At 36.5% G+C, this 19,876-nt stretch overlaps 1 protein-coding gene across 17 annotated transcripts in view; it reads right to left on the reverse strand.

The window, feature by feature from the left end:
* LOC117170335 (furin-like protease 1) overlaps positions 1–19,876 on the reverse strand; it is a 1,188,597-nt gene that overhangs the window by 357,757 nt on the left and 810,964 nt on the right. The gene's annotated exons all lie outside the window — the stretch shown is intronic.

Consider the following 19,876-nt stretch of genomic DNA (forward strand, 5'->3'; position numbering starts at 1 on the left):
TAGTTATTTAGTTAAGCCCTTAAGCTTAAAATATACAGGATGTCCAAAAAGTTCCGGGACAGCCAAATGAATCCTTAGGTACAATTTTTTGGAGAAGGTTGAGGTTATTATTTAAGTAATGTCCAATTTTTGACATTGGGAATCGAAAGAGAGGACAATTTTACTTTAAAAAGTGTAGTCAGGTCATAGGTAAGGTATGGCCTTGATAGACGTATCAAGGCCATTCAAACTTCAATATAGTCTGAACATTTTTTCCCAAACTAGCTTGTGAAAATCATCATTTTACCCTCCTCACTTACTTAATAAAGGTCATTCAAACTGCAATAAGGTATAAATATTTTTCGCAAGTTAGCTTGTAGAAAATCTCCTCTTTCCTCACTTACTTAATTGCTTACTTGAATAATGAGCATATTGACTGTCGAGTGACTTTGACCATGACCATTAAGGTCATCCTAAGGTTACCTTTGTCTTTTTAATGTTAACGATCCTTTGTGATATCGCCAATAAAAAGAGCGGGAAATTCAACGTTTAAAAACGTATTCATGTCCAGGTTAGGAGTGCTCTAGAGGTCATCTTAAGATCATTTAAACTTCAGGTCTGGTCAAGGTCATTTGATGGTCACTATTTAATGCACATTGCTTAAGTAAGTAAGTAGGGTAAGAGGATGATTTTCACAAGCTAGCTTGCGAAAAAATGTTCAGACCATATGGAAGTTCGAATGACATTGATACTTCCATCAAAGTCACACCTTACCTATGACCTGACTACACTTTTCAACTTAAAAATTTCCACTTCTTCGATTACCAATGTCAAAAATGGGCCATTCTATTTTAAAAATTACGGTGAACTTGAAATAACCACGAAGGTCATGGTCAAGGTCAAAACTAAGGTCACCAATACCTGAGGATTTATTTGGCTGTCCCGGGACTTTTTGTACACCATATCGTAAAACCAGAAATTATTTCATTAAATATATCAACTTCAGCATTTTCCTGCACAACATTATGCTTGGGTTTATAAAAAATTGAGCTGCTATTTAATCAATATGTCTTTTTTAATAGAACTAGCCTGCAAAATCAGACCTACCTTTGGTGGTCAACCCTTATCCGATTTTTATCAAGATGTATACTTCTTTGTTCCATAATAAAAATCAATTTTATAATAAGATCCCTACAAAAAAAGATTCAATTAAAATCATTTAACTGCAATAGCATAATAGTAAATTCAAAATAGGCCTTCAATTTCGTTCCTTATAATTAAGGAATTTTCATTTTTATTGTATTAGATATATTGTATATAAACGGTTTCAAATTGTAGTATTTTCTCAAAGCTGAAATTCTGGTAGTAGAAGATTAGAGCAAAAATAATTAATATCCGTTTTAATGAATAGTTCTACTTAATCGAATATCTAATAAATCAGAATGGATCTAAGGAAACCCTCTTATATAAAATAACGATATAAGTAATAATGTATCCGAGATACAAACGACCTTTGTCCGAAGCGATTTGCCATAATATTCCTGGTATGGCATGGTACCACTAAACCAACATTAAATGAAAGGTCATATCGGTGAATATTTTTTTTCTTGAATTCTATTAATTACTTCAAACGTAGTGTAAAAAATATATGTTATCAGTAGACATAGAGCTATTTTTAAAGAAAGTGTCGTTATGAACAAATAAACAAGAAGCTTAATAAGTTTAACAGTTGTCGATGGTTATGTTATTATACTGATTTTAATAATTCACATGAATAAGGAGGATATTTGCCATGAAAAAAAACAGTGTGAAATGTAGGTTTGTTAGAATAATTCAAATCATAATAACTCCTTCAAAATTTGGAATTATAGCCAAAGTATTATTGTTTTAGAAATATACAAAAACAAGTATCAGCTACAACTTGAAACTATTTAAGCCGCCTATAATATTTTAAACAACTAGTGCTACATATTCGCTACAATTCTGGTGGTGGTATGTTATTTTCAATATTTTTATGTCACTTTTCCTAGAAACTTATAGAAGTATGCATACAACTTTTCAACTTATGTCGGATGATTCTTTACTCCAAGCCAAACAGTTTTATTTACAATTACTGATGGTTCTGTGTTCTCCACATTTCCTAATTCATTCTCTGAACCAGTAAGCCATGCTTATGATGTTTTTCTTTCATTTGCCTCATATTTGTCAAAAAATGGTAGAAGGTCTTGGAATTTTTATTAAACAGGTCATGAAATCTGTATAATCGGATTTTTATAAAACCTGGTTAAAGTACAAAGTGTCAACAACGCATCCTTATTATTAAAATAAATTACTAAATACCATACTTGGCATTTGTAAGTAAAAAATTCAAACTTCTTACATTCATTTTAAAAAATCATTGAAGTAAGGCTCGAGGGATTTTGCTTATACTTATTTTCCACACTATTTTTGTAGTCATAAATCGAAATAAAGAAAAAAAATATACAGTGCTCTGACTTTCATTTAAATTTGGTTTACATAAACCCTGTTGGACATTCCCGCAGACAGTCCGTTACGTGGATTATCACCTGCAAGATTGTGGTAACATCACCTTTGATGGAAAGATTGTTCCGAATTGGCTGTAACAAACGGACCTGCATCAGATTCGAAGACAGTACCTTCAGATCACTTAAATCAGTCTCTTATAGATTCATGAGAAACAAACCGCTTCGAAACTTTGCAGAAGACATCGGGTTGCGTTTATTATAATCCTCCGATTTTCAAAAGGAGTGCATTACTATGAATGTTGCTATTCTTAAACTCAAATGGATCATGATTATTTGGAAATCGCCTGACTGAAGCTGCTTTGGACTTGGAGGAACGATGTCTAATCATATTACTGAATATTGCGCACCTTACTAAATTGATTATACAGAATGGTTACAAGAGTGAAAAGCTGCTTCTTTCTACGAAATTGTTCAATTTTCATTATATTTTAGTAAGAAATCTTAATTCAAAAGAGTCACTAATTTTTCCTTATTTAAATGCTATGAGAAATTTCAAATGTTATGCGTGTGTTATAAATATTAACCAGCTTCGATTTTAGGTTGCACAACCATTTCCTCGTCAAACGTCACCGATTACCGAATTATTAACATATGGGACCGTCGTGCAAAATGAACCAACGAATTGATACACCTGCTCATGTCGTTTTTCCAAGCAGTGTAGCTGAAAGTCGTTCATCTTACCATACGAAAGGGGGGGTGCTGTTAAGAAGAAAAACTATCAATGTGAAATTATTATTTGTCAGTGGACGACACCATATTGTATACGGTTCTCCTTTCTCACTTCAATGGTTCCTAAAAGAAACTACACAACTCATGGTGGAATATAGAAAATACGTATCTGGTGCAATACATACTAAGCATATAATAATATAAATACACTTAGTATAATGTTTCTCCGATACGTATTTTCTATCTACTGCAGTAAGTTACTTACACAGTAAGAAATAATTGTAAGTTTCCCCTACGATAGTATGTCTCTTTTTCCATATTTTCTAATATCCGATACAAGTATGAAGATTTACCATTGGTCGCTTGAATATTTCCCATACATTTGCAAGAGTAGCATACGCTGCTACGGTAAGTTGCAATAGTTTCTTTTCGGGATCATCGACTTGTCGCATCCTGGTATATGAAGCAGCTTAGAGGGGTGGTGAGAGGTGTGAGTTCTCGCTCTAGCACGAAATGCCGCTTTGTCGCATTCCGCTATACATCTCTAATTTTCTGCAAATTTAGGTCATGGACATACCGGCATTATACTCATAGTGAAAAATTTTTATGCCTTGTGGACATCCCTAACCGACCCCACTTCGCTACTAGGTTTCAAATAACTATCTACAGCTCCTTTAAGTGAGTAGCTTGCAAGTTATTTGCAAACCCTAAACTTTCAGGATTTCATTAGATCGTCCTTATGAGCAATGTACTAGAAAAGTTTGCTACGAGTGATTTCTGAAAATGTCTTGCCCATTCTTAAACAATTATGACAATTTTTAAATTTCCTTAATTTTATTCTTATACATTATTTGTATACTTGAAATCTCTAATTTATATCATACACATCAATCGGAAATTGATGAATCTAAAGTTATCCATATTTCATCCAATGAGTATGATTGTCGCTGAATAAAAGGAACATTTTGATCGACTTGATATTATATTAGAATTAGTTCAGTTCAGTAGGCGTCAATTCAACAGCCGAATTAAAAAAACGCAACTCGCTCTGAACATCACTTAACTGTTATCTTTTTGAATTCCCGAGTTTCTTTCTAACCAGTTTCAGTTCGGGTTGTTCATAACTTTCATCGCTTCGCATTTCCCGGTTCATTTTAAAACAGTGTCAATTTTGAACTACAAATTGAACTTTTGAGACTATGCACTAAGTTCCTACATCAATGCGGTTCAATGTATAAACAAACAACTTTAATCTCATGGTATTTACAAATTAATATCTAATTAGTTTGAGTTCAGATTTAAAAATTCAATTTTCAAAATTGCTCAATAAGTTTCTACTTCAATCCGGTTCAATTTGAACACGATTTAATTATAACCTAGTATGATTTCAGTGTTGATTTCGAATTGCTCTTAGTTCGGATTTCAAAGCTTAACATTTTAAATTTAAACAAATTTTCTATGTCAATCCGTATCAATTTCGTCAGTTTCAAGTGCAATCTGATCGGATTTTCAAAGTCATTTTAAACTAGTTTCGATTCGAATTTCCAAACCGAACTTTTCAAATATCAAACTAAGATCCCATGTTAGTTTGGTTTAACGTGGACACTATCAATTGTAATTTAATCGGATTTTCGAGTTTATTTTAAACTAGTTTTAATTCAAATTTTCGAAATCAAACTTTTCGAATCACGACTACTTAGTTTTTACTTCAATCTGTTTCAATTTGGGCATATGTATCTTTAATCTACTTGGATTTGTCAATTAATTTTGAATGATATTTAGTTGAGATTAGTAAAATTGACTTTGCAGATCACGCACTACGTTTTTTGGTTTTTAGGCGCAATGATTACCAAAAGATCTTAGATCTGGAAAGTAGATTTCCAATATACTGTGATCTGTGCAGAAGGTATCTGTGGTACTTAAACGGACGCAGCAGGTAATCAAGGTAATGAGACAAGCGCAGTACGTTCTAAACGTTCTCAATCTGCATCCTAAATACTTGGTTAGTTAGAGCGCAGTCGTAGGTATTTTGGGTACTTACAGCGCAGGTCTAAGTAGCTTGATTACCCGATGCGTATGTCCAAGTACCTTGTGCAAATAATGACTAAATATGAGTAAATTGGGCATCTACTCCAGATATGAAAGTATTTTGGATATCTACTGCGCAGGTCTAGGTATCTTGGGTATCTAATGCGCAAGTGTAAGTACATTGAGTTCCCACTGCCCATGTTTAGGTATGGTAGGTACCTTCTGTGTAGATACTAGGAGTTATAATATATACTGCGCATATGTAAGCAATCTAAACTGAGACTCATTCAAATTTAGGTCGGAATTTCGAATACATTACATTCCGACAATATCCGTATTAAACCGAATGGACTACTTATATCCAAGATTGTTTTCTATATATAACATCCGAGATATGCTACCCGTTAGCTAGGATAACTATAGATGGGGGGTCGTCCATAAATTACGTGAGAGGTGTTTCGCTAAAAACCCCCTCCCCGCCCCGTGACTGCCCGTGATATGCGTATGGACATATGAATATGCAAACCAAAAATAAATACTATATCAAACTGAAGAATCGTCATCCTCAATGGATGGGTTCTGTAAGCTTTGTTCCAAAGATTTCTACATGTCCAGTTACTTTTCGGGAAAAATAAAAAAAACATGTTTTTTTATGGTTTATAATTAAAAATTGTTAAAATGTAGGGTTTTAAATCGGTTTCCTTTTATGCACACGCTTCTCTACGATCGATATGCGAATCAAATAAATGGAGTTTCAAGTTCATTAGGCAGCCTAATTTCTGAGAATCTCGTACCATTGCTGCTACCAAATTGTCGTATTTCGCATCCTTTGTAGTACCTAAAAATTTGGTTGACACATTCTGAAACTTAATCGTGTCGCTTTCTCGGTATCATTCATAGTTTCGACAAATTTCGCACCTCTAAATAAACTGCGGATTTCAGGACCATCGAAGATTTCTTCATTTATTTTAGCATCACTTTTGTGACTAAGAACTTGGCCCAAATATTCGAAGCATTGCCCTTCCTTGTTTAAAGCTTTAACGAATTGTTTCATTAAACCAAGCTTGATATAAATAGGAGCTATTAAAATTATGGATGGATTGACGAGTGGTTCATTCACAATATTCAGCTTTCCAGGTTCAAAAGATGTTCTTGATGACCAAGTTTTTTTTGTAAAGTAATTTTTTCCATCCCTGCTATCAAACATACACAGGTAACATGGATACTTGATGAATCCAGATGGTTGTCCAAGTATCATTGAGAGAATTTTGAAGTCTCCACATAATCGCCACTGATGTTCTTCATACTTAATTTTTTTCAAAACCATTTCAATGTTTGAATACTCTTCTTTTAGCACAGTTAAATGTGCTAATGGTGCAGGAGCGTATTTGTTTTTATTGTGAAGAAGGACTGCCTTTAGGCTGCGCTTTGATGAATCAATAAACAACCTCCATTTCTCAGGTTGATATATGTTTGGTTTAAGCTCATCGATAAGTCCTTTCACATTTTTTCAGTAAACTAGATTTGTATCTTTTTCAAAATATTTACAAAAGTTTTTCTCTCGATTTCGATACACAGTTACTTTATTGCCCTTCTTTAACATATTCCTACTCTTTAACTCCGAAGCAATAAATTCAGCTTGTTCCTTCGATAGACCAGCTTTTCTAAATGGATTATTAAGACTTTTTTATCAAATTTTTTCGTAGGTCTCTCTTCACCCAAAGGGCTGAATTCCTCTTCGCTATCGGAAGAATACTCGTCTTCAGACTCATCGGAGTCGCTTGAAGCCATCTCATCTGATATGCCCTCACACGTTTCATTTTTTCTATCATGACCAGGATTCCTATTTTTTTTTAAATTACATCGACTTGCAGTGCTATAAATCCTGTAGTAAGGCTGGCTCATGACTCGTTATTTTCTAGGCCTTCTACAATCGTCTTTTTTGGAAGCCACACCCTTGTAACAGTAGGAAAAGCTACTTGATTTTTTAAAAATTTTGTTCACACCGTCTACTGTGGTTAAACAATAAAAGCAATGGTTTTCATTGCATGGTTCTTCCCATATTGACGGTGTTGTAAGCTTTAGTTTGCGCTTATCCTTATTGGTTTCCTAACGACTGATCATGTTGTTGCACGTGCTACAGATTACACGAGGAACCCAATTTTTATGTTGATGTGAAATTTCAATTTCAAGGCATGTTCTGTATAAATCTCCATTTCGATTTATTTTTCTTTCTCTTTTCCCAATGTATTCTGGACAAATGTAACAAAAGTTATCTGGATTTCCGGTGCATTTGTGAGTGTATCGATTGCTGGATGTACCAGCAAAGCTTATTGAAGGTTGAAAGTTATCCATAAAAAACATATGACCCCGCACGCTAGGAATCCTGTCCCGATCGCAGGTGAGCCCGCCGTCCTAGGGGTGATAACTTTAATACCTCCCCAGGCCTAAGTACGAGAGCTTTCCGACTTTAATGAGGACAATGTCAACTCGTCATCGGACACACTACGGCATCATCCTCACATCCTAGCACTCCCCTACAGGACAGCGCGCCTTCGCTGGCTTCGTTACTACGAAGGGCTGGGCCGGGCGAATCATTCTACACATCCTATTTTCAAGGCAGTTGTCATCGTGGCCAACACTTCGCAGACACCACTAATTTTTTGTGCAGCAAATTATGCACGTGCTTTAACCATTTTTCTGATGATTTGTGTTCCATTTAAAACCGTAGGCCGATTTGTTGTGCATCCGCGCCACGCCATTTATGAGACTAAGTGGTAGGGAAAGGATGAATATAAGCTACTAGCTGCGAACAGGAGCTTTAAGCCCTATATGCAGAGTACAACATTACAGTGTTACCCTTGTGTAATCTGGTAGGATTACACAGCCACACAAAAAAAAGTGTGCGGACTTGGTAACAAGATACACGTATTCCTATGAATTTTGGGGTATTGAATTCAAATTCGGTATCAAAAATCACCCATCACGTCATGGTTGAGCCATAACCTCAAAAAATGACGAAAAATCATGCTCTAAGGCAATCAAATTGCAAAATAATGCCAGTGATGCAAATTTTCACTACTTCAAAAACATGTCGACAACTATGAAGGATCAACCCTTGCCTGATATCAACTTATTTAACATAACTTTACCCAACAGAACCTGACCTCACCTAACCTGAATTAACAGAAATTTATTGAACTACACGTAAAGCTCTGGAAGCATATTTTCCCAGTAGCAAATGTGTGCTACATCGAATGGGTCAACTCTAGCCTAACCTAGAAATAAATCTAACCTAGCCTAACCTAACCTAACCTCACGAAACACAATTAAGCTGATTGTGTTGTCCCGTTGTATTTGCGGTACCGTTTGAATCAGCTTGGGCTTAACCTGCAAAGAGGTCAAACCTATCCTAACCTAAAAAAACCTGACCTAACCTAACCTAACTTAACTTCACGTAACACACTGTGTTGTGCCGTTGTGTTTGCGGTACCGTTTCATTCAGCTTCGGCTTAACCTACATAGAGGTTTAACCTATCCTAACCTAACAAAACCTGACCTAACCTAACCTAGCCGTATGAAATTCAACACATGTAGCTATGTAAGCGTACGGTCCTCAGTCTTAAATGTGTGCTATATTTAATAGGTTAACTCGATCTTAACCTACAAATGAATCTAACTTAACAGAACCCAATGAAATTTTGCTTAACGCAAAACAACTTAACTTAAGTGTTCCCATTGTAACACAATAAAATTCATTTCATTGTACTACAGGTGGTTAAAAATTTAGACGCACATCACTCATTTTGAGAAACTTCGAACTACAAGTCGAATTGACCCCATTTCAATTAACCTGACAATGTTTGTATCAATTAAACGTTCCCCTTGTTCTTCGCTGAAATGACCAAAATTTTCTGGAAACTTATCCAGATGGGAATCTAGAAAGTGAAGTTTTAAATTCATTAAGCAACCTAACTTTTTGTAGTTTCTTATCATTTTCGCAATAATATTCTTGTAGTCTGGAATTTTTTTGTTACCGAGGAAATTTGCGTTTACTGCTTTAAAACTTTTCCAAGCTTCCATTTCAGTTTTCGTCACGTTGCTCACAAAATTAGTATCTCTTGTCAATATTCGAATCTGTGGTTCATCAAAGACTCCTTCTTTCAATTTAGCGTCTGAAACATTAGGGAATTTAAGAGATATATACTTATAGCATTATCCATCTTTGTCTAACGCCTTGACAAATTGCTTCATGAGCCCAAGCTTTATGTGGAGGGGTGGTAGTAAAATTTTTTCTGGATCAACGAGGCTTTGGTTGATGATATTATGAGAACCAGGTTTGAATGAATCTCTTAAAGGCCAATGTTTTTTGCTGTATTGATTGGCTCGATCTCTGCTATTCCACAAGCATATAAAGCATGGCTCTCTCGTGAAACCCGATTGTTGGCCTAATATCATTGTTATGATTTTGAGATCAACACATATTTGTCATTTGTGGTTCGTGTGATTAACTATTTCAAGAAGCACTTTAACATTGTTATATTCTTCTTTGATGACCGTTGAGTGAGCTATAGGCATAGGAGCGTAAGTATTCGTGTTATGCAGTAAAACAGCCTTAATGCTGAGTTTTGATGAATCAATGAAAAGTCGCCATTCTTCGTCTCTGTACACATTTTTCTTCAAGTTGTTCATTAGTCCGTTAACGTCAGTGCATTACACTAAAGACGTCTGTTCGTCTTTAACGAAAAACTTTCTGAATTCTTTGTCCCTGTCGCGATAGAATGAAACTTTTGTCTTTGGCTCTAGAAGATTTATTCTTTTTAGAAATGAAGCGGTAAATTCAGCGCCGTTTTTCGGTAATCCAAGATCTCTAATAAAATCATTCAGTTCTAGTTGCGACACTCATATTAGAACCTTTAATTTTATTTTATGCACGCCATATTCGTCATCTTTTTCGTCATTTTCATCGGAATCATGAGAACTATTTTCTGTTCGATCACTGGTTTCACTAACGTCTCCATGACGTTGACTTTCAACTTCCATTCTATCATCTTCTAAAGCGCTTAAATCAGTCTAACGTGCATTTTTATTGATTTCAATTGCTCTTGTGACTGTGCACACATTAATGTACGAAATGTTATTTTTATTTTTGGCGTTGATCCCTTTCACGGGATTCATGCAAAAATAGCAGTCCTTCGCAATAACGGGTTTTTTTCCATGTGATTGTTGTAGAGTACTTGCGGTACTTTTCGTTGCTTGAATTTTTTAGATGATACAACATAAGTCTGCAGGAATTGCAAATGACGTGAGGAACCAATTTTGTTTCTTGGTGCAGCAATTTACGTTCAAAACACTTTTCGTAAAGACTTTTCACTTCCTCGACGATTGATTTTCGCAAACTGCTCACTTCATATTTACTGCAAATGTAACAGAATAAATCTGAGCTATTCTTGCAGACAGGCAATTGAGAAATGCTCGTGATTTTTTCCTTGTAGCATGAGACTCTACACCAACCAAGTAATCCGTTGATGAAGAGCTACGGTTGCATGATGACGACGTCGGAGAGCCCGCTTTCCCACCCTGTTCAGACGCCGATACTGGGGTTTTTCCCTGCATCGTAATACACTTTTTACCTGTGTCTGCCATGAGGGCATGGACGCCGTTTACCCAGGGACTCAGCCAATGTGGATCCGTTGCCCACCGTCACCACGTGGAGGTGCCCTGATTACAGAAACAGGCGAATAATGTTGATCCTTCACAGTAATCGACATCTTTTTGAAGTGAAAATTTGCATCACTGGCATTATTTGGAAATTTATTTGCCTCAGTGCATGATTTTTCGTCATTTTTTGAGGTTATGGCTCAACCATGACGTGATGAGTGATTTTTGATACTGAATTAGAATTCAGCGGCCCAAAATCCATAGGAATACGTGTGTCTTGTCACCATATCCGCATACTTTTTTTTGTGTGGCTGTGTTACCAATGACTACTTTTTTTACCATTTTAGATTATGTTGAAAATATTTGCTTTGACCACCAAACGACTTTATGAATATATATTTTTATTTATTTCAAATGTATTTACATATACATATATATATATACATATTTGAATTAAACGAATCAGCTCCTTGAAGTTTCAGGGGATATGGTTTTTTATGCATTGCGACAATTTTTATGCATTTTTATGCATTTTTATGACAGTTTTTATGCATTGCATTGTGAGTCAACGGTGTTGACTCACATTGCCGTTGGTTTGGCTAAACATGTAACTGACTTTTCGCTGATCATGGGCGCTTAGCGTTCAGCCCTCTGGCGAAAGGTACACTGTTATTATCGATGTGCGCACTAGTTACTAATGTTACTTTGCATACCATTTCTGTCTTTAAAAAAGTAATTACTTAGTCAAGTTCAAATCTTGGGCGCTTAGCGTTTAATCGTTTCGAGAAGCGCGCAATATAACTCATTGGTTTGGCTTAACATATTACTGACTACTTTCTGATGCGTGATTCTTATAGTGACATCGCTTTTGTCGCTAAAGTTACTAGGGTTGGTTTTATTCGCTAATCTTGAGCGCTTAACGTTCAACCCTCTTGCGAAGGGTAGATGTTATTATCGGTATATGCGCAATAGTTACTAATGTTACTTTGGGTACTATTTCTGCCTTTAAAGAAGTGATTATTTAGTCAAGTTAAAATCTTGGGCGCTTAGCGTTTGATCGTTTTGAGAAGCGCGCTATATGAGTCAATGGTATAGGCGAAAATATGACAGACCATGATCTGAACCGTGATTTCTATGTTGACATCGCTTTTGTAACAAAATCTGTTGTAATTCGTTTTATTCACTGATCTTGAGCGCTTAACGCCATAAAAAAACATGAGGAACCATGTTTTTTGTATTTTTCTCGAAAAGTAACTGGGAAACTCCCCAATCTAATTTCGGATTCGAATTCAGCTACGGAAAATACATATGAATACACCTATCTGGTGATACTTTTTTTGTGGGTTTGTGTTATTATTATTTAACTATCTATTTCTATAACTGTACAGCAATTTAAGTTTACCAAATCTCGTGCGCCACATTGGGCTCCCGTGTATAATTTCTGACTAAACACATGTTATGCCATATTTAATTAATATTATTTGAGAGTGATTCTTACATCCGCCTTCATATATCTAAATATTCTCTCCACGCATTTTAAAAAATGGTCACATCGGAGAACAAAGAGAATGTAGTTTTAAGCTGTCGACAAGGAGACCAGGCTGTAACACTGGCGCACAGTGGCACCATATCGTTAAAGCTGCCCATAAGTCAAAAGAAGTCCAGATTTTGATTTTTCCCACGTATAATTTGTATGTGCGGTATTTCAAGAAAATGTAGTGTTGCACTACTACAAACTGTGAATTGAATTGAATTGGCTCAATATGCACATGGAATATGCTCATAAAAAGCCTTAGTATTTAAGAGAACAGGTATCGTTTTTACCCAAAGGGAGATATCATTTTCTTTATCAAGAACAAGAGCAACATTTTGCAGCGAACATATCACTCGTTCCAGCAAGACCACCTTTGGAGATAGCCGATAATGCCAACATGAGAACTAAGAAGTCAAAAATCCCCAAAAAGTCTTTCTCAAGATGTACAAATTAGCTGAATCTAATACTGCTCTCCCTGATTTGCTTCCTGAAGATGTTGATCTCTGGACTCTGCACTGTGTAGTTTACGAAAAGGCGGTCTTCCTGCTTAATAACAATCAAATTAATGATACTTACATACGCCTGATTGAGTAAAACTCGCGAACGTATTTCACAGCTTTGGTTTAAAATTAAAGCAGGAAACCTTCATGCATTAAATGTTTAGTGCACGATGAGCTACATAACATCAAATAAAAAGTTCAATCCAAAATTTAAGGCACTACCTCAAAACTTTCCAGGAACAGATAAAATCAGCATATTTTGATGGAAGAAGTTCACTTCTACGCACCAACGTCTAGCTCGTACATTAACTACTTTCGTAAACGAAGAAGGAACCATCCTGCAGTAGTTAGTAGGAGGACGCACGGTACTGATCCCTAAGACCGGATAGTTGTCATCTCCAAAGAACTACTGTAGCTTGTTTAAACAGCAACTACAAGCTATTCACTTTCTTCCTCAAAGAGAGAATATTAAGATTTATCGAGCCAGTGTGAAGTGCAATAGTTGAACAAAGCGGATGCAAGAGAGTACTGGCTGGTTGCAGAGAGAACGTGTTAAAATTCAGGTGTATTACCCAGGATTCTATCCAGTGTCGGCGCAATCTGTTCATTGCTTTTATTTACTACCGAAAGACGTTCGATAACACGAACCATTAGCTATGTCACATAAACGAGGCGGGTCTTCCAAGGATACTCTTTACGTACGATAATTTTCTGCATCTTGCTCTTGCCTCTATCTATTGTGCTCCGAGGCAAGAACTCTGAATACCTATGTGGCTCGACGAACAGAACAGAATTTAAGGTTAAACAACTTTTATATATGGACCAGATTGGACTCATTGCCGCTTCAAACGAAGACCTTAAAATCATTGCGACAACGGTAAATAGGAACTCTAAAGCAGAAAATACATCATCGCGTGAATATCAGTATCTTTAACTCATAGGTGGAAATAGCATTCAACATCTGCGCAATGGAGAAACATATGCATACATTGGAATATCGCAAGCGGAAACCAATAATTTGCGTGTGTTAAAAACAGCTCTTGAAAAGGGGTATCACCAAATTCCTGGAAAAATTTGGGCTTCCGAATTATCGGGTAAGTAATCAGATCCAGGTGACCAACGTGCTGGCCGTTTTTATACTGCTCTATACGTTTGGTGCCGTAAAATGGAACGTCGATGAGTAGAAGCAACTTGACTGAAGCACATTCAAGATGATGACAATTTATCGAAGTCATCATCCTAGGTAAAAGCATCTTCTTTCATAGATTTTGTCTTGAAATCGGCTTAAGGCGACCTTAAGGTACCACATCATAATTGGCCCCTCGGCAACCTTTTTCTATAATTTCGGACTGAACTTGATCTTAAGCTGGACGGGGCTTTATGGCTCTCAACCACCAGCTTCTATATTATGTTTTAGTGGTGAATTGAAATTAAAATTGAATCGTTAACGTGCTATAATTTTTAAGTACCAGCAATTCAAAGTAACTTACGTTACTGCACGTTACTTTAAGACATTTTTAATTGTATTTATACTAAATTGAATGTTTTAAAAATAAATAAATCGAACAAATATAAATTAAAATGAATAATTATACAAAACGGCTGGAAGGGGGAAAAATTGTTTTTAAAAATTTTTCTTTAGGGACAGATTTAAAAAATATAATTTTTTGACAAAAATGTGTGTAGTCTAATTGTTAACGAGACATTCGTGTGAACATTATGATCAGCCGAATTTACAAAAATTTCGAATGATTTACGGTACAGTGTGTAGTGAATTTATTCTGAGACCACAATATCATTTCCAAGAATATCTAATCAAAATAAAATGAAATAAAATAATATATGTTTTCTTTATATTCCTAAATAAGATTTTATGCATTTTTCTCACCCCTAAGACTGAAGTTAAGTCCGAGTGTTTCATCAGCCTTCTTTGCTGCTTTGTACATAAACGCTTCTTTGCCCACTTCTTCGTGCTTCCTGCCCATTTTAAGAAGAGGATCTCTTCCATTTGCAACTCTATGTGCTGCACTTAGAATAATCATATTTTGGACACATTCAAGACTCAATATTCCGCGACCACCTTGACGGCGTAAGATGCAGAGTCGGCAAGCATGTTCGTTACAGATACATTATCCCTCGCCGACAGTTGAAAAGACCAAATCTACCGGATGAGACGTTTGTATCTGCTTCGAAAAGTATCCTTAATAGATGGTACAGCCTGAATGCACCTCTGTGGCACGCTCAGGTATAAGTCTCTCCAGTGCAAAGGTGTCTTATAGCGCTTCCATAGACGAGCTTAGGGTCTTCAGGGAAGCTATTAAGTATTTCTCGCTTCAAATAAACCTTGGTGCATTTGTCCAACCCAAATACCATTCCTATCTCCTAAGTGTATCGTTTGACAATCCTTGGAGCTAGATGCTGTTGCTCTTTGTTTTTAGCATAGATCTTAAGATCAGCCATGTAAAATATATGAGTGACTTTGTCTTTTTGACCTGCAGGTTTGCCGCAAAAGTACCCCTGGAAATGGCGAAGTACTAGAGATAGTGGTAACAATGTGAGGCAAAAGAGAAGTGGGCTCATAGAGTCACCCTGAAAGACACCTCTCTGTAAGGTGATCTTGTTAGTTGTGGCACGATTTTTTCCAGATGAGAGAGTAAACCTGGTTTTCCAAAGTGGGCCAATCTCTCTATGCACCTCACGACTTGCGGATGAACCTTTTAGCTTTCCAAACGAAAGATGATGAGTCTATCGGAGGTTGAATCGAAAGCTTTCCTTTAATCAATCCAGGCCATCGATAGGTCATGCTGGTAAGATTCTGCATCTTTGTGGATACATCTATCGATGAGCAGGTTCTTATGACATTCTGCTATGCCTTTCTCTGAGCCGCGTCGTTCATACATTTCTTGCCACACAGATCCGATTGACCGAACAATCCTATCATTTAGGATAACTGTGAATATCTTATACAATGTGTTCAGATCATTTATTGGCCTGTAATTCTTCGGGTCAGATAAGTTGTTCCGACTTTAAATATGAGGTGAAAATACGTGTCAAATGCTGATGGGTTGAAGGCAAGTTCTTCCATCAGAAGATTTTGATGCCATCTAGTCCCGGAGCAGAATAGTTCTTCATACCTCTTAATAATTTTTTCACCTCCTCGGTAGTAATGGGTGAGCATTGTTCCTCAGGTGTTCTGAGGACATTAAACAGCTCCTGAAAGCTATTTATGTTCTCTGAGTCTTCGTCAAGTCCTCTGGTTTGGACGGGTGGCCTACGGTAACTGGAGGCTCTGGGAAGATTCTAGATGGGTCAAAGAGAAACTTAGTTTTCTCTGATCCAACTTCTTTTCCGCTCTTTCTCTGTTTGCGGCTTGTGTTGGCTGTGCTAGAGTAAGCGCTCCACTTACATAGTCCCATTTCTAGAGAAGTTCGGCATGGTTTCGCAGACGTTGATGCGAAAAGTGCTAAAGCTCTGGGTGTCCCTCGCACCACAGAACATGCAGTCGTGCCAGGTAACACTGTTCAGGGCCCCCACTCGCATCGCAGCACTCTAGCAAGTCGTGATTTTGTCGCTCCGTCTACCTAAAGGTACGGCATTGTTGATCGACCTATTTTCGGGAGCCCTGCGCATTCTATTTTGAACCGCTTTGAACCGCACTTACTACAATTATGTTTTCAGGACTACCCCTGGACAATTGCCCACGACTTCCTATTAATTTTTGTAACTATATTCAACACAAGCCATTGGTACAGGGGCCCTCTATCCGCAACCAGAGGACGTGGTCGGTGGCTTTGTCATAGGCACTTCGAATTAACTCTAGAAGAATCGACTTGAATCGGTTGGATATTTCCTCAGGTAAAATATTTTCCGAAAAAGTGAAGGTCATTCCTGAAGTAAATTTCAACGAGGAATTCAATGGTAACCTTCATTTTGACCTTGACGTTGACCTTCATGGCTTTTTGAAGGTCAACTTCTGTTTTTTTTTTAAATGGAAACCATCTTTTTTACATCTGCAATCTATAGAGCGGGAAATTCTACGTTCAGGTACGTACCCAAGTCATAGGTCAATTGTAACGTTCAAGGCCAGTTAGAGGTTATTTAAAATTAACAAAGTTTCCCAAGAGGTCAATGTAATTCCTGAAGTAAATTTCAACGAGAAATTCATTGGTGAACTCTATATTGATTTGGTTACAGCGTTTTGAATTTTTTTAAATCATAAGGAAATTTTTCATTAAAAGTTCCAGGTGTTCTGGTGAGAGTTTTGTTCCTCCCCGAAGAGTTATACAGTCCTATACCGTTTTTCGATACCTAAGTTAATACCTAAAGTGATACCATATGTCCTATATCGTTTTTCCATACGAATATTAGGAATCGAAACTCAATTTACGTATTACGAGTACATATTTACTATCTTTCGCTAAAGGATTATTATGGCGCAAGCTAAACTTTGATCTTATTATCAAGTTCGTTCGGTTTTAATCGCACTTTTCGTAATAGAGAAGGGTTAAATCCTGTCTCAAAATCAACAATTGGAAGAACTGTAAGGCGCTTTATGAATCATCGATCTATCAAGGACCTTCAGAGAACTGTTCGGCCAAAATCTGCAAGATCTCAGGAGATGCAGATAGACATAGCCCAAGCATTTGTTGAAAACCCACACCTTAGTTTACATCGAGCTAGTGATGAGCGTGACGTTGCTCCTGAGATATTGCGAAATAATTTAAAAAGCATTAATTTCCATCCTTACAAAGTTTATCTGATACAAGAACTCAATGAAGACGATCCTGATCGTCGGGTTGAATTTTGTGAAATTATGATTGACAGAATTGATAGAAATCCTGTTTTCGTGTACAATACAGTATGTTCATCAATGGTAATCTCAATGCCCGTGCATATGATGGGCTTCTCAGAAACCAAATTGTACCAAGAATAAGAGAGATTACAGGCAATAATTTTCAAAATATTTGGTTCAAGCAGGACAGAGAAGCGGCTCCTTACGGTAGGGAGGTTCAAGCATATTTGGATACTCAGTTTCCTCAAAGGTGGATTGGAAGAAGGGGTGAAATCGAGTGGTCTTTTAGATCTCCTGATCTGACGCCTCTCGACTATTTTCTTTGGGGTTATTTAAAGAGCAAAGTATACTCAACGCAACCGCAAAGCTTATACGAATTGCAGAATCGGATTCTGCAACAGGCTACTTTGATTGCTAGGGAGATGATTCGTAATGCTTTAACTCATTTTTACAATCGCATAGCTTTTTGTCAACAAGCTTAAGGTTTTCACTTCGAACATCTTCACTAAAGCGTGAGAGGCAAGGAGACTCACGTTAATCAAGCACCCTAAAGGGAACAGAATTTACTACGTCCACGTCGTTGTTCCTGTGTAATGCTAAACGTAAATGTAAACTGCTTGGAAAAAACCTTGAAAAAACTTTAAACATCATCACCAAGATTAATACAGAGCTCACCAATGAATTTCTCGTTGAAATTTACTTTAGGAATGATCTTCACTTTTTTGAAAAATATTTTGCCTGAGGAAATATCCAACCAAACCGGGACTTTTTAGACATATTTTATATATATATATATATATATATATATATATAATTCTAAAAAGAGGTTAAACAACCGCTAGCATGAGAGCAAACGTCAACTGAAAATGAAACCGGCTTCCAGTAGATCCGCGGTAAATCACTCCTATATCCATGTATCGTGACCGTGAGATGGGCGGTCACAGGGCATAATGCAATAACAAAGGCAGGCCGGCGAAACCCTCGTGCATATTGAGGAAGCTGAACGGCCCAAGAATAACAGCTTTCTGCATCTATCTCGAAAGTCTCTTGGACAGTTATTGCACGCGGGTATAGCTTTAGTGTTACGAACCAGTGATAGCTTCGCACCTCCAAGAGCACCGATCACAAGGACAATTACTTTAACCAAATATTCTAGGTACAGGTGAATGCTGTCCAAAAATTTTAGTTTCAGAAATTTGGCCCTTCTCGTTTTTGGACAACTGACTCTATCTCCCTAGCAGCGTTTGGCAAGTTCTATACACCGTTTAGTCAGGTCTATATTTTTGTGAAATAGTAATTTCTTTTTGCCTTAAAATAATTCTTTTAATTCTAAATTTTTTTTTAGTTTCCCTTTCCACACCTTTGCACTTTATAAACAGCTATATATTTTTTGGAAAAAAGACTAGTTTCTGTTTTCCTAAAAATAGTTGTTTTGATCCAACATTTTTCAAAATGCAGATTTTGACAATCTACAAGTTGTGCTGGGCTGTGCTAGGTATCCGTAAAAACTATTGTCCCGTACACTTTTTACTAAGGTCGATATTTTTGGTAAAATGTTAGTTTCCTTTTTTCTGAAAATAATTTTTTTACTCAAATTTGTCAACATTCGAATTTCGACAATCTATCCGTTGTTATCCGTTGTCCTGAATTGTGCTAGGCGTCCAGAACAGTTATTGTTCGATACGTCTTCTACTCAAGTTTATATTTTCTTAGTCAAATATTAGTTTTCTTTTTCGTCAGCATGATTTTTTTAATTGAAAAGTTTCAAAAATGTGTAATTCGAAAATCTAAAAGTCGTGCTGCATTGTGCACCCTTGAAAAAAATGAAGAGAATTCAAGGAATTAGGACAATGTAAGACATTCAGAAAATTCAAGAATTTCAAAGAATTAAAGGAATTCAGAGACTTTAAGAAATGCAGTGAATTTATCAAACTCAGTTAATTTAATAAATTGAAAGAATTCAAGGAATTAAAGAAAGTCAAGTAATCCAGAGAATTCAAGGACCTCAGATAATCGAAAGAATTTAAGGAATTCAGATAAACTGTTAAAAATTCATTATACTTAAATATAAAGAAACACCCTTGTATACACCCTTACATGAAGACATAACCGTGCACAGTTGAGCAGATGACATCTGTGCACGTGCACAGTTGGGCAAGTGAAATCT

The sequence above is a fragment of the Belonocnema kinseyi genome, chromosome 3 (genome assembly GCF_010883055.1).
Source record: "Belonocnema kinseyi isolate 2016_QV_RU_SX_M_011 chromosome 3, B_treatae_v1, whole genome shotgun sequence".
In the NCBI taxonomy this organism is placed as follows: Eukaryota; Metazoa; Arthropoda; class Insecta; order Hymenoptera; family Cynipidae; genus Belonocnema; species Belonocnema kinseyi.